We start from the raw sequence: 15,558 nt of genomic DNA on the forward strand, positions 1-15,558 counted from the left end.
CATGTGCACACACATACAGATGCATGCATACATGCACACATGCACACATGCGCACACACGTACACACTACACTTGCTCCTCTAGCTGCATTTAGAGAGTGCGAGTCTAACACGTCTATCTGAACGGAAAGGACCACAGCCAGAGATGTGGTGCGCAGCAGCAGAAGAGGAGATGCAGGGACCAGGGCCACCAACTCAACAGATGTCCCACTTCGGATGCATGCGCCCCAGCCCCAGAGGAGGAAGGCCTGGGCACCACGGAGGCCCTGACTTCCGATTTGGAGCCACAAGCAGAGAATGGAAATAATGTCAATGAAAGAAGGCGCCTCCCGAAGGCGCCTCCCAATGGCGCAAGGGTACTGAGCCCCTTTGGGAAGCTGTCCCCAAGGCTGGGCTGACACAGTCTTCAGCTCATGTAGCCCTGCCACATCAAAGGGCTGGATGGTTTTCTGGGAAGTGCCAGGAGGAGCTAATGAAATCACAGGTGCCCGGCTAGAAACTTCTCTTTCCAATCAGCAAAAGTCACCATAACTTTGGAAATCAACGTGACAGGGTCTTCTGAGTTTTAAAGAAATATCACGTACAGTTTTGCTGTGGGCTTTTCTCTCCTGGAGTTACACTGGGAGCATTTTCCCACATCGCTAGAGACACCGTGAAGTCATTATTTTTGGTTGCTCTGTGTGTCCCACCATACGACCGGGAGACTGCACCTTCTAGCTATCCTCCTCCCTCCTGGGATCTACTTGCTTCCAGAACTTTCCACCATTACAAGGAGCCTGCAGGTGCGTGTACACGTTCTCCCGCACATCCCTGGCGAACCTTCAGGATGGCGCCCCATATGCAGGTCCAGGGGTATGAAGCATCTCACTACGTGTTCCCAGCTATCCCCGGGGCCCCCGTAACCCTGCACCTCTAGACCATTCACCCTGACAGGGTGCAAGAACAGCTGGCTGACCCCACGCCTGGGTCAGCACACGTCAAGAAAACTTCCCATTTGATCACTAATTTTGGAAAAGCGCCCCCGGCCGGCCCGGCAGGCATGTGGTTCTCCTGGTCCCTGCCGGGTGGATGCCCACCGCGTCTGGACAGCAGTCTCCCCGGCACAGCCCAGGAGCTTGCCCAGCGCGGACGACACACCCGTGCGCCTCTCTCCCGACTCCCGGGCTGCCAACTCCCTCCTCAGGATGACGCCGTGCACGGGGCCATTGTCCACAAACAATCATTTTTCAAAAAACAAACAGAAAAGGCGAGTTGCCGATACTTTTGCGCAGTGCTTCTCCGCTTCCTGAAAATGCAAGATAATGAATAAAAATGTTCATTACGGAATTATTCACTTTCCTCCCTGATTCACGTCCTGGTAATTACCGTGACCAGCCTAATAAAAACTGCTACAAACCGAAGGTCAACTGGCAGTTAGAAGTGTTCGTTTTCATTTCAATGTATTCATCTCTGGCTCCTAATGGCCTCATTTTCTCCCGTGCTCCTTAATAAATACCACTGAATTACAGGTTAAATAGCTAAATTAAATTATTGCAATTACAGCGTGCAGAGCCCTGAATCTGGGTTTACCTTTCCCAGTTCAATTAGAGGCGAGGTTTCAACAGCCACGGAATTCTGATCGCTGTCAATATTCTCAATTGCTGAGAATGTGCACGGACGCCCAGATATTTGGTGAGAGGGTTTATTCCCCGGCTTGTTTCTGAGGGGCTGATTGGAGCTCTCGACTGAAACAAAATCACACAATCAAAAGTGGTTTTTGGAAAGCGACCACAAGGCATAATTGATTCCTTTCGACTGAAAAGGGAAAAGACTTAGCAGGGTTCTGGCTAAACGCTGTGTGTGTGCATGCGTGCGTGTGCGTGTGCATGTACACAAAAGAACACACCCCCCGTCTTCTGAAGGGGTGAGTACATTTCAATAAATCTGGATCCCCGCTCCTTCATGCCACTGGCCCACAATTATTCTACAGGTCCACATTAAAGAGCTTCCTCATTATTTAAATATATTCTAACGTTTGTTGCTATTGCCTCGCCACAGGATTAATTATCCGGCATCCCTTATAAGACAGAGTGTCTTAATAATACGGAGTGCCTGGGAAGGAAGGAAGAAAAAAAAAAAAAAGCCTCGCCTGTTCTGTTTCCCCAAATCCCAAGATGTGAGAGTCTATTTCTTGTGGAAGAGCTCCCCCTTACTTCTCTGTCCCTCTGCTTCTAAAGGCACCAAATCCCACCGCAGGCAGGGCTCTTGTCTTTTTTCTTTTCTTTTCTTTTTTTTTAAACCATCTTATTAACACAGCACGGGTGAGCAGTGAAACCCCACTAGGCCCACCCGTGAGTGTTTAGAAATCTGGGCTGTGGCAGGGATCCACGTCATAGGGGAGAGAGAGCCCGCCCACTTCCCTGGCCCCCAAAGCCAGGCCCGGTCAGACTTGAGGGGTGAGCCAGCTCCACCCTGGTGGGCAGGGGAGGGCCCCGCGGAAGTCCCATTTGGAACTCTGACATCCCTGCTCAGAAGGCCCAGAGCTGAGCCGGTGCCAAGTGTGAAAGGCCAGCGCCCACAGCCGGAGGGGGGGGACGCGGGTGGCAACTGAGGCCCAGGCACAGCAGCCATCGGGCAAGGGGTCTACTCAGCACGCTCTGCTCAGGATCCCCGATCTGGAAGCCCTTCAACCATGACAGGCCTATTTCTGGGGTCCAGGCGTTTCATCTGCTCCCCAGAAAGGGAGATGACCCTCTGCCCCAGCCCAGGGAAGCCACCTTGCATGGGACCCTGACTAGGGTGGAAGGCCATCTGTTTTCACCCCACGTGGCCCGCTCCTCCAGACAGGGTCATGGCCAGGGAGGGCCCTGGGCTCCCCTACAAATGCACTTGCCCACGTACAGGGCAGGAGGCTGGCACGGACACTTCCGGACCGACCCACAATGGAAACTGGGAGACCACAATGGTTGCACTCAAGGACAGGGCCTCCCCCAGGCCTGGCAGAGAGCAAGCTTTGGTCAGTATTTGCTGACCCAAACCAAATGCAAAGCACCCCCTCCCTCCCGATCCTCGGCCAGCTGCCTCAGGCAGCCCTTGGAGCCTTTTTCCTCCCAGACCAGACTCCGCTGACACAGAGAAGTTGGCACAGCCAGGCCCAGCATGGTGGGGAGGAGCCCCGGCGTCCAGGCAAGTCAGAGAGTGGACACACATCACCCCAACTTTCAGACACCCAGTGGTTTCCTAAGGGCAGGATCCACACCGCAGAGCACCCAGTTGCCCAAGGGAAGTGGCCAGTGGCCCATGCAAATATTTCTACAAAGGAAAAAACAACTTGAGCCAGAGATTTCTAGTCCTGGAAGCCAAACAAGACTCACTTTAAAGAATGTCTGAGAAACAAATTGACCATCAAGTGCTTAAAGCCAATCAGTAGTTGCAAAGCTCTCACAAAACTGAGGCGCCTGGGTGGCTCAGTCGGTTAAGCGTCCGACTTCGTCTCAGGTCACGCTCTCGCGGTGTGTGAGTTCGAGCCCCGCGTCGGGCTCTGTGCTGGCAGCTCGGAGCCTGAGCCACCTTCGGATTCTGTGTCTCCCTCTCTCTCTGCTCCTCCCCCACTCACGCTCTGTCTCCGTCTCTCAATAGTAAATAAATATTAAAAAAAATTTTTTTTAAGAAAAACTATCACAAAATTTATGCTTCAAATACTAGGGGTTTTGGGGAGTTGAGGGGCCACACGGTATCAGGGCAACCTTCCCAAATACTAGGCACACTCACACTAGACCCTTCTTCAAACCTTCAACCGCCTGATGAAGCAGGAACCATCTTCGTTCTCATCAGCACGATCATCATCTCACTGCGGGGGTGGGGTGGGGGCGGGGTCCCTCCAGTTTACAAATGAGAACCTAAGGCTCAGGGAGGTGAGGTGACTTATCCAAGGTCACACAGCCAGGGGCCCCCAGGGGCCTACCAAGGACTGCCTCCTGGGGAAACAGCAGACCCCCACACCGGGGCCCCAAACACCCTCATCTGCTGCCAGCTTCTCTACCCTCTCTACCCTCATTGACGGGCACCCCACATCGAGCCACTGCAGCTACTCCTGAGTCCCAAAGAGTCTCCTGTTCCCTCACACCCCAGGCGGTCCAGTCCCTCTGCCTCACACGGTCTCTCGCACTCTGTACCACTGGGGAATGTTTCTGCCTCCTTCACGTCCGGCTCAGACCCCCTTCCAGAGCTCCCCGCCTTCCTTGAAGGTCCCCTGGCTCTTTATGTGGCACCTCTGGGCACCGCACCTGTCTCGGGACCCTGGTGCCTCCAGGGGCGGGGGTTTCAGGTACCACCCAGTGGGACGCACCCACAGCACCAGTCAGACACGCTGGCCTCTGTGTGAACACCTGGGGTCGTTTGTTTGTTCTTGTGAAAGCTTTCTATGGGGTAGAGCCCAGGAGGAGCTCACCAAGTCTGCTGGCGTTGGTCAGAGAGGGTGCCGGGGAGCACTTGGCTGGTCAGCCGACTGTGCCTTGGAATGAAAAGGAAAACCCAGGGGCTCCCCGTCCTGAAGCGTCTCAGTCCACTGGGGCTCCCTGACGGCACCACAGACCCGGCGGCTGGCAAACAGCAAACTTTTATTTGTCACGGTTTCACAGGCCGAGAGTCCAAGATCAAGGTACCAGCAGATGTGGGGTCGGGTGAGGGCCCCCTGCCTCGTTCCCAGACGGCAGCCTTCCTGCTGTGGCTGAAGAGACTGGGGGTGCGGGGACGCTCTGGGGTCTCTTACAAAGGGGGCACTAATCCTTGTGACCTAATCGCGTCCTCGAGCCTCTGCCCCCTAATACCATCACTTTGGGAGCTAGGATTAAACACGTGAACTGGAGGCAGGGGGACACAAATATTCAGACCACGGCACCACGTGACAGCTCAAGGGATGGAGGGCGGACTCACGGGGCCGAGGGGAAAGCAAGAGCGCCTCCCCCAAAGGCTCCCCCCAAGGCCAGGGCAGGGCCTGCATCCTTCCAAAGCCCTGGGCAGACAGAAGAAGCCACCTCTTGGCCACTGGAGGCCACGTCCAACAGCCCTCATGAGTGCAGGGCAGTGTGACCCCTGACCCCAGCCTCGCTCAGGCCAGCTCACCACGGGGGCAGTGGGGCAGCAAGGCGGAACAAGCCTGGGGTCTAATGCAGTTCCACCCCTGCTAAGTGACCCAAACAAGACCCTTCCCCTCCCCGGACCTGGGTCTCCGGTGGGGCAGGGAGCTGGACCAGACAACTTGGCCTCGTGGCCCACGTGCTCTGGGGGAGGGGCAGCCACTGGAAACTGCGTCTGCAGAGAATCCCACGGGGCCCCTTCACCCCCGTCGTCGGCCGTTCACTAGCCACACCCGGCTCTGACAGAAGAAAGCCCCAGCGGGCCCAGGCATGAGGCGGGGCCCCTCCGTGTGCTATCTCAAAGATCGCCCATTCCCAGAGAGATTCAGAGACTGGAGAGGACCAGAGAGCAGGACCGCTGCCCACCGGCCCCCTTCTCGTCCCCTGCGGCCTCGGCAGGGCAGAGCAGGTCTCCACGGCAGGCACCAAATGGAGGGTCCGCACCTGTAAATCCTGTCTACACCTCAGCAGAAACAGCGCACACATCCTCAGGATGTGGGATGGACAGAACACACGGTGCTGTGTCCGTGGCCTTAATTTCTCAAAAGCAAGTTCAAAATGGGTTCCTCCTCGGTTTGTTTGTTCAACAAGCATTTCCTGAGCACCTACTACGCGCCAGGCACCGTGGGGATCCTGACAAGACGACCGCCTTCAAAGAGCTCACTCTTTCATTCATTCTCTGCTCTTTCATTTCACAAACGGGTCCATTATATGCACCTTCTGCAGCAGGCTGTCTCAGGTGGGGGATAGGGGCGCGTTATGAAGGGACCTCCCCCCACACACACCCCTAAAAGCATCACTGCAGCCCAGCACCGGAGGAAGTGGCCCTCTCTACCTCTCGAGGACAACCCCAACCTCTCCCACTGCCCCGGCCCCAGCCCACAGAGCACGGGCCCTCTGGGACCCTGCTCAAGTCACATCCTAGCCTTGGAATGGAAAAGGCCATCTCGGGTATGATGGCAGGGGGTGTGCAGCTGAAGGGGGACAGTCACTGTCCCAGGAAGTTGTTGCAGACGGCACCCATGCTTGAGCTGTGTGGGAGGCCCCTGGTGGACTCTGGGGGCCAGCCACTTGTCAGGCATCTGGAGCTAAGGCATCTCCCTCCCTGGCATCATCGGCACAGAGGCTGAGGCAGCTGTGAGCTGCTGGCCTGTACCTGAGCGGCCCCGAGTATCTCCTGTCTGCAGTGACCACAGGTGCGGCACGGGGTGGGGGACGGGGCAGCCGGCACAGCAAGGCAGGTGGCAGATTCAGAAGCTTGCTCCCCTGCCCCGGAATTTCCCCCCAACAGTGCCCAGGAAGGCGGGTGGGGCACTCAGTGACCCCTCAGCTGCCTTCCCAACACATGAGGGCACCGAGCACATCCTCCGTGCCCAGGCCAGTGCTGGGCAGCTGGGAGCTGGGAGCAGACATGAGCCGACAAGACTTCTAAATCCTTCTTCTTCATGGGCAATGCGCCTCATTCCCAGGCAGAGCACGAGCCTGAGCCCAAGCGGACAAAACTGAGCACCAGTGTCCTAATTCCATCCTTGGGTCCCTAAAGGTCATCATGAAGGACACTGTTCAAAAATGTTCAAGGGGGCGCCTGGGTGGCTCATCCGACTCTTGATTTCATCTCAAGTTGTGATTTCATGGTTCGTGGGATGGAGTCCCGAGTCAGGCTCTGTGCTGGTAGCACAGAGCCCGCTCTGGATGCTCTCTCTCCCTCTCTCTCTGCCCCTCCCTTGCTCACACACACGCACTCTATCTCTCTCAAAGTAAGTAAATAAACATTTTTAAAACTGTTCAAAATGTTAAAGAAATTTATGAATGTATCCAAAACAGGGCCGCAAGGGCAAAGTAAAACACAGTCGCTTGGCTTAGAACCTAAATTAAGCCCACTTGGTGCGACAAGACCGTTACTGCCACTGCCTCACCGACAGGTACCTGGGACCAGGTGGGCAGAGTCTCGGATCACCTGCGGGCAGGTGTTCAGAAGATGTGCCTCCAGTGATATTGCTTTTAAAGGGAGGATGCAATGATCATTACTTAATGGAAACGCGATCTTTCGAAGCAGCGGGAAGGGAGAATTAGAATAATGCAGGTCCGTGAAAGTAAGACCATCTGGGCAGCTGAGAGAGAATTCCGGAGTTGCCAGCGACACACAGTGCTTCTACCCGGTGGCCAGAGGTTCTCCCCACCCAGGATGCCAGAGCCAGCTGGGCCCCCAGAGAGTTCCTGTCTACTCTGGTGCCCTCATTCGGGTTTTCTACAGTTTTGGAAAAATTCAAAGATCGTCCCAAAGGCTGCACCACCCACTTCTGACAGTTGTTAGTTAAATGCAACCATACTACAAGGCATTGGCCACTCTAGCACTGAAGGAAAGAAGAAAATTAATTCCTTGCACCTCCTGTGTGCCTGTCCTGTCCTGGTGCTTTGTGAACCTCCATTTTGCAGAGGAAGAAAAAGAGGCAAAACGTACGTCTATGCAGTCCTCACAGCCTCTGTGGAACGGGGGTCAGGAGTGAGTAAACAACCAAACTGAAACGACGTGGTAAAGGGGCTGCCTGGGTGGCTCAGTCGGTTAACGTCCAACTTTGACTCAGGTCATGATCTCGAGGTTCACGAGTCCGAGCCCCACACTGGGCTCTGTGCTGACAGCTCAGAGCCTGGGGCCTGCTTCGGATTCTGTGTCTCCCCCCTCTCTGCTCTCCCATGCTCGCACTCTGGTTCTCTCTCTCTCTCTCTCTCAAAGGTAAATAAAAACATTAAAAAAAAAAAAAGTATGTGGTAATATGTGGAATTCACAGAAATTTCCTATTTTGCCTCCAACAACTGCTGGTCTTCCTTCACGTATCTGTTTTGCAGAAACAAGTTGTTGAAGGAAGATCAACCCCACAGGGACAGCCTGGTCCCACAGGAGGGGAGCCCACAGGGCTGCCTTCCACCTGCAGGCTGAGGCTTTGGGAGGCCAACGCCCGGGCCAGTGGCCCCCGACCGGATATGCATGTAATTCTCTCTCTCTCCAGGGGCAGAATGAGGTCTGGGAGATGGTCTGGACAGAGGAGGTCTGATGGAAGACGGATCAGACTCTCTACTTAGGTTTTGTCTCAACTGCCTCCAAGGTCAATGAGAAGATGCCTGCTTTTTGTGTGTGCTAATGTTAGAACGATCCCTCGGCATCACGTTTATTACTCCTTATCTTGGAGATCCACAAACTACAGGCCATGGACTGGCCACATGCTTTTGTAAATAAAGTTTTACTGAAACAACAGTCGTACCCAAGTGGGTACATACACACTGTCCATGAATACTCTCGTTCTGCGATGGCCGAGCTGATTAGCTACAAGAGAGGTCACTGGCCCGGAGAGCCTAAAATATTTACTATCTGGACTTTCGTGTTAGATAAAGGCCTTACCTGAGCTAACAAACCATGGGAGGAAGTCTCCCAGGATTGAGGTTGATGCAAAAATCTCTCTATCCTGAACCATTTTTCTTTCCTAAGCAAAGCAGAATTCACCAGGGTTCCCCTGTGGCCAGGCTGCCAGGAGGCTCAGAGCCAAATTCTGTGCTCCACTGAAATACAGGTTCCCGGACGAGCTCTCTAGTCCCTTCCTTGCTTGTATGACTCCCATCCTTTTATGGCTGTTTGAAGGCTCCTGCCACTGGTTTACTTAAAGTAAGAGATTTCACATCCCTTTATTATGGAAGCAGCTACGGCACGAATACCAAAAGAGGGCATGGGAACAGGATGGCACTCCAGCTCAGGGGTCCCTCTGCATCACCATAAGCCTTTGCAGACGCCACACTCAGACCTCACCTGGGTTAGACCCCCCACTCCTTCCCTTCCTACCTAAGCCCCCTCCAGCCAAGTCCTCTGGACTCGAATTCTTGCATGTGATGCAACTGAGCAAGCTTCAGGCACTCACTCCAGTCACTTCCAGTCCCCCACCCACCCCTGGTAGCAAGAAGGCTCCAAACACACCCTTCATTCATGCAGACCCTCCTGGGTGCCAAGTCCTGCACTGAGTGCTGAGACCCAGAGGCAGACACGCGAAGCACACCCTGTGCCCTGGGAGCCCTGCTGTCCCGCACAAGGAGGATACAACCTGACCAGCTGGGCCCACAGGCGTGTATTGAGCGCTGCCTGGGGGAGCTTTTCGCCGAGTAGGGTCCCGGCTGCCTGGAGACCCAGGGACTCCCTGGACAGAGTCTGGCCAGGCTGGAGGGCAGAGGTACCCAGGGCCCATTGAGAGAGCGAGAAGCCCACGAGGCCAGGCTCAGACACGTGACAGTAACCTGCCCTGAGCACTGGGGTTCTGGCCGAGCAGGGTCCCACAGCTCCAGCTGGAAACGCGCCATGTGTTAATGGGTGATTCCGGGCGAGTCACAGAGACCCCACGTCCCCGCCTCCTCATACCAATATCACAGTAGCAGCCTCAGGAGGACATGAGATAACAGGTGTACCAGGCCTGGCACAGGGTGGGCATCTTATAACAAATGGAAGCTACGACAGAGGCCTGGCTAGCATGGTTGAGCACAGCAGGCAGCACTGGGAGAGGAGTCCAGCGGGCCCTGGAGGCCGAGAACGCAGCCAGAGGGAGTTCACGCTCCCGTGGGGGACTCTGAGCCCTTCAAAGCCAGAGCCGAAGGACCTCGGCCCTCGTCCTTCTGGGCCACACAGTTTGAACTTGAGCTCGCCCGGGTGCCCCATCCCTTCCCTCTCCGGCAAAGCCAGGCTGACAGCTGGGGTGTCAGCCACAGGCCCTGAGCCCTGGATCCCAGGTGCGGGCGGGGACCAGCCCCCACAGAGCCCAGCGTCTCTGGGGCTGCTGGCCTGATAATCACCACGTTATTTACTTGGGAGTCTGTTTATTAGGAACTTGCTGCCACTGGCTGTTGGCAGGCTCTAATATTTACACCTAGCTTTCTCGAGGTCTCCAGAAGCGCTGAAGTCCTAAAAGAGCCATTCCTTCACGGCCCAGACGGGGAATCAACCAAAGCAAGACCAAGTACGGGGTGGCCTTTAACAAGAGGAAAGAAGGTTTTCAGGTTCCCTGTGGCTCCAGACTTCACGATTCTGGTTATAACGCTCGCCTGGGAGGCGACACATGCAGCTGCCTCCACCCTGTCCAGGGAGGCTGGGGGGCAAAGCCCCTTTCCAGAATTTGGCCGGGCCCCATTTTGACACGTTCCTGGCCCAAGGTACAGTGGGGTAGCACGGAGGCGTGTTTGCTGGAAGAATCAGTCTGATACCCATCCACGACGCTCGTGTCAGAGATACACAGGTCGAAAGACACCGTCCCTGCCTCAGCCGAGGTCCGGTCTAGAGGGGAGGTATGCGCGCGTATGCACACACACACACACACACACACACAGGCACAAACACTGCAGCTGGCAAGTCCAGCATGGACAGGAACAAGGACGCCCAGGCGGAGAGAGGGTGGGGGCAGCTCCACAGGGGAGCCAGAACGTGTCCCGGGCACAGCACAGTGACAGCGGACGAGACTCAGACAGCTGCACGGGATAGGCTCTGCACTCAAACCGTGCCTCACGAGAAGGACAGAAGGGCCGGGACCTCGCGACCAGCATGGAGTCCTTTGCTGCCATTTCCCAGCCATGCAGTTCCAAGGGGAGCCTTGACTCTCTGAGCCTCAGTTTCCTCATCTGTAAGACGCAGCTGCCATCCCACCTCTCTCAGCTCACGTGCACACTAGACCCCAAAACTCTGCTGCTTGTTGTTCAAAACACACAGCCTCACTGACATCAGCAGGGAATTCTCAAGCGACCGGAGAGCAGGCCACGGCCCTGGGGTGGAAATCCACGGAGACCACAGAGGCCATGTGACAGAACAAGCCAAGTCCCAGGCCAGGACAAGGTCAGTGCAAGAGCTCCCGGCTGGGAGCAGAGAACAGCCACGGAAACCCCGTGGCACTGGGACAAGAGGGAACGAGAAGCTCACCCGTCAGGGCTCACAGTGATGTCAACAAGGTGCCACTGGCACACACACCCCTGGGGAGCCTGGCCGGGCCTTGTGGGGGGCAGCCTGGGCCTCAGGCCGGCAGGACCCACTGCTCCCGGAAGCTAGATCAGAGGAAGGCCCAGGCAGGACCTCAGAGACTGCAGCCCAGGGTTGAACTGGCCAGGTCGACCATGCCCTCTGCCTAAGTCTGCACGTCGACTTTTCCTCAAAGGCATACCAGGATGGAAATGAGATTTCAACTTCTGGGCCGGTGTGATCGATGAGTAGTGGCTGCCTCACCTGTCCGCTTGAGGCATCCAGCCCCCCCCCACCCCCACCCCGCCACCAGAGGGAAGAGGTGCTGTGATCAACTAGTGATGTCTGCCACAGGTATAGGGGGCAGCACTGGAGGTGTGCCTGCTATATCCACACAGGACCCTAACACATCTCCGGATCACAGCATCCCCTCTCTTCTGGGAAACAAACAAAAACAGGCACAACAAAGATTGCAGAAAAGAGGAAAGCTGGGAGAGTTAGTGCAAAAGAATGGCTGAAACCAGGGAAGGGGAGGACGAGTTGCCTGGAATTTCCATACATCACTGGGCTTTATCAGCCACAGTAAATGCAAGGGCACAGTTTTCCAGTCCACCTTGACTGCAGAGGTGTTTACTAAGAAGGCTCTCTCCAGGGAGAAGTTACTGAGAATAGAGCTCTCTACTCAGCTAGCCAGCTCCCTGGCTCCAGCCCCTTTGTTCGAGGCCTGGAACAGGCCCCTAAGGAGCCCCAGCGGCTCATACCCGAACACCAAGAAGCTGACAGCTTGAGGTCTGAGTCCACGGTAAGGTGTGGGTGGCCATTCAAGGAAAGAAACAGACACAGGCCAGCAAACTGGGAAGCCGGTACCTCGCAGGGGACTCCAGGTGGCCCAAGCAGAGAGACTGAGGGCAGGGCTCCCCACTAGGGACAAGAATGCCCCCAAAACTGAATCCAGGCACTTACTGCTGCCCCCACAGAACAGCTCACACTGGTCCAGGAGAGGGGACTTGGACACTCCCAAACCTGGGGGCTCCACACCTAGGATGTGGGAGGTCCCTGATGTGGGAGGGAGCCCAGCCCTCGCCAGCACCGGCTCAGCTCGGCTGTAAGCAGCACTGCAGACTGCTGGGTCACCGTGGAGAAGATTCCTTGTCCTCTACCTATGGTGACAACTGTCATCATGAGATCAGTAATCACTCCCCTCGCTGGGGCCTTCTCCATGCCAGGCCCTGTATTTAGCACTGGGCACACACCCTGCACCGTCTCCCTTCAGTGAGTGAGGAACCCCGGCTCCAAGATGGAGATGAAGGGCCAAGGTCACCCAGTGAGGAAAGGGCAGAGTCAGAGCAATCTCAGGCCTGGTGGGTCCCCGGCAGGGCTCTCTGCCCACCAGACTCTGCCTCTGAAAGCAGCCTCAGGGCAGTCTGTGGGCACCCAAAGGGGTAAGGATCCCGGGATCCTCAGGAGAGCCCGTGGTGGCACTTGGGCACCTCACTGCCTCCTGGTCTGCTCCCTGGCCCTTTACAAAGCACCACAGAGCAGCTGGCCAGGAGCCTGGTCCCAGACGTTCGCACACATATGCATATACACCCATACGTGCACATGTACATACACACACACACACACACACTTCTGGACACATGTGGCCATCACTCTTACTCCCCTGACCTCCTTAAGGTTAATGAATGTGCCAACGGAGAGGTCCCACAGCTGACACGCTGGCCCACCTCCCGTCCAGGGGCTCTCATCATGCTCTTCCCTGCTCTCTGGAGCCCCCACTGCTGGTGCCAACATTCTAAGTCCTTGTCTACTTTCTGAGAGACGTAATGAGTAACACAGTCTGCTTTCCGGCCTGACCTTCTCATCGGCTACAGGGGCTTGTTCTTATAAAAAGAGGAAACTTCGGCTGAACAGGAGTAAATGAACTTGACGTCCAGCCCCCTCCAATCTCCCACACACATCACCCCCCCAAAACGTGATGGTTCCAGGGGCACCTGGGTGGCTCAGTCAGTTGAGCATCCGGCTTCGGCTCAGGTCATGATCTCGTGGTTTGTGGGTTCGAGCCCCGCGTCGGGCTCTGTGCTGACAGCTCGAAGCCTGGAGCCTGTTTCGGATTCTGTGTCTCCCTCTCTCTCTGCTCCTCCCCCGCTCGTGCTCTGTCTCTCTTTCTCTCTCTCTCAAAAATAAATAAACATTAAAAAAAAAAAAAAAACGTGATGGTTCCCAACTCAGAAACCACACTTTGTATCCGATTCCAAATCCAAGAGCCTGTCCCCTTCAGGTCAATGACTTCCACTGTCCTGCCGTGCCCCGCTCATCTTCCGTCCTCCACAGATGCATCCCTCAACACTGCTCCTCCTACCAGAGGACTCACCTGAGCAGCGGGCAGGGTGCAGCATCTTGCTGAATAAAGAGAAGCAGAAGCAAAATGGACCCTGTCCCCAAAAAGGTCCAATTTCCAAAACTCAAGCGGCACACCCCAAGCAGGAGAGACAGAACTCCGTCCGGGTTGGTCTGACAGCTGTGTCTTGCTGAACTGCAAGTCTCAGATTTCTCACATACGCAAAGCTGCAGTTTCCCAGAGGCACTCCCTCTCCACCCCCCCCCCCGCCCCCTGCAAGCTGCATCTGGGGCCAAAGGTCAGCCCACCTGTGGCCCAGGCCTGGTGGGTCATGATGGTCAAGGTGAGAGGCGACAGCCAAGGGAAGCTAACCCCAGCCTCACCACCCTCTCCCACTTCCCCGGCATCTCTGGCTGCTTTCCCCCAAAGCAAGAAGTCTCTGGGTCTGTCCCTGCCCCACCAGTGACACCTCCCTATCTTGGTCCCCGACTTGGTTATTGGAGGCATTCTGGGAAGGATACAATAACACCAAATCTACAGACCAGTTTCTTTGAAGGAACAAAAAACCTAGCCTGTCTGCACCCTCACCCGGGCAGGAAACCCACCAGGAAGAGGGGACCCCGGGATTCTGTGCCAGGGCCAGGCATGGAGCAGGGAACCCACTCCACCCCACTCCCATCTGCTTCCGGTTCACGTGGGCAGACAGACATGGAATCTTTGCAAGTGGACATTAATCATTTGCAGCAATTAGATACCCAAGACTCAAGATTCCCTCCTTGCAGAGGGAACGAAGGAAGCCCTGGGGCGCTAGGCAGCAAGGCTCCCGGACCTAGGTGTGCCCACATAAAGGGAAACAGAGGCCCCATGTGCTCGTGCTCGCGCTCTCTCTCTCTCTCTCTCTCTCAGGTGCTGCGTGCAAGCCTCCACAGCGATCAGAGTGCAGAGGTCCGCGATGTGAAACGCCCAGTGGATTGTCAGCAATGAGGTATAATTGAAAAGGATTAACATGAATGCGATGTTTCCCTTCCAAAAATTCGAGGAACGCCACGATGGCTCTCATCTGGGCTGGTATGACTCATGTTTTTAATAGAGGAACTTAATTTTCACTTCTGAGGAATTTGGACTCAGGGAAACATTGTCTAAGAAGCGCTCGTTTTACTCCACCGACAGTAAGTTGCAACACCCCCCGAAGTAAAAATAAAGGTCTCCAGCCTGTCCCTTGTCTCTCAGAACCCACTGTGAGCCATGGGGTGGTCCCCCGTGGGCCTGCCCAGAGGTCTGAGGCCAGCCAGGCAGGCCCTAACTCAATGTGGTGGCCTGGAGCCAGTACCTGCCTGTCTCTGGGGCACTCCGCGGGGGTGCCCACTCGAAGGGCATCCGGTAATGCTGCACAGGGGCCCGGACAGGGCGTGCTGCATGAGTCGGACATGAGGCTGTCCAACAGCATGAAGGGTGCGAGGGCACAGCTAGGCCAGGCATCTTCCTCTTGATCTGGAAGGCTCTGGATAACACAGCTCCCAGCGCCTATTAGAGAGGTATGCCCCCATCATTCCGACCCTACGGGGTCCTCCTCCCAGCAGAGCTGGCTCCGGGGAGACTAAGCCCGAGGACGTGGACTCCTCCCTCTGCTCAGGGCGTGCTCCTCACGCTGGGTACGGGCCAACAAAACCAAGGCTCGGGGGTCAGAACAACCTGTCGCCACCCCCTAGTGGGGGCTGCCTAGTTAGCGGGAGTAATGAGACATCACAGAAGCCCCAGAAACGCCCATCCCTTCATCGATCCCTTCCTCCTGGCCAAGTCCGCATGCTTCCGTCCACATCCCCGCCCCGAGTCTCCACAGAGACCCTGCCTCCCGGGGATGTCCCAGCCCACATTCTACTCCGGATTCCGAGGAGAGTCAAGTTTTGCATAAAAACGGAACCCAGGATGAGCATCTGGGGGGCAGACTTCTTGAAACAGCAGTACCAGGCAAGACAGTCTTTCTGCCTCTGTACCTTTCAGACGCATCTTCTTACTTTACACGGCCCCCAGCAGGTCCCAGAGCTGATGGGTCATTCCTGAGGGGGAAGGGGCATCACGGGAGCCGAGAAGCTGGTCTGAGGCCACAGCGCCCAGGTACCACTG

At 55.9% G+C, this 15,558-nt stretch overlaps 1 protein-coding gene across 4 annotated transcripts in view; it reads right to left on the minus strand.

The window, feature by feature from the left end:
• The window catches only part of BCL11B (BCL11 transcription factor B), a 95,161-nt gene that overhangs the window by 23,484 nt on the left and 56,119 nt on the right, over positions 1-15,558 (minus strand). The gene's annotated exons all lie outside the window — the stretch shown is intronic.

Source organism: Panthera onca, chromosome B3 (assembly GCF_046562875.1).
Source record: "Panthera onca isolate mPanOnc1 chromosome B3, mPanOnc1 haplotype 2, whole genome shotgun sequence".
Taxonomy (NCBI): Eukaryota; Metazoa; Chordata; class Mammalia; order Carnivora; family Felidae; genus Panthera; species Panthera onca.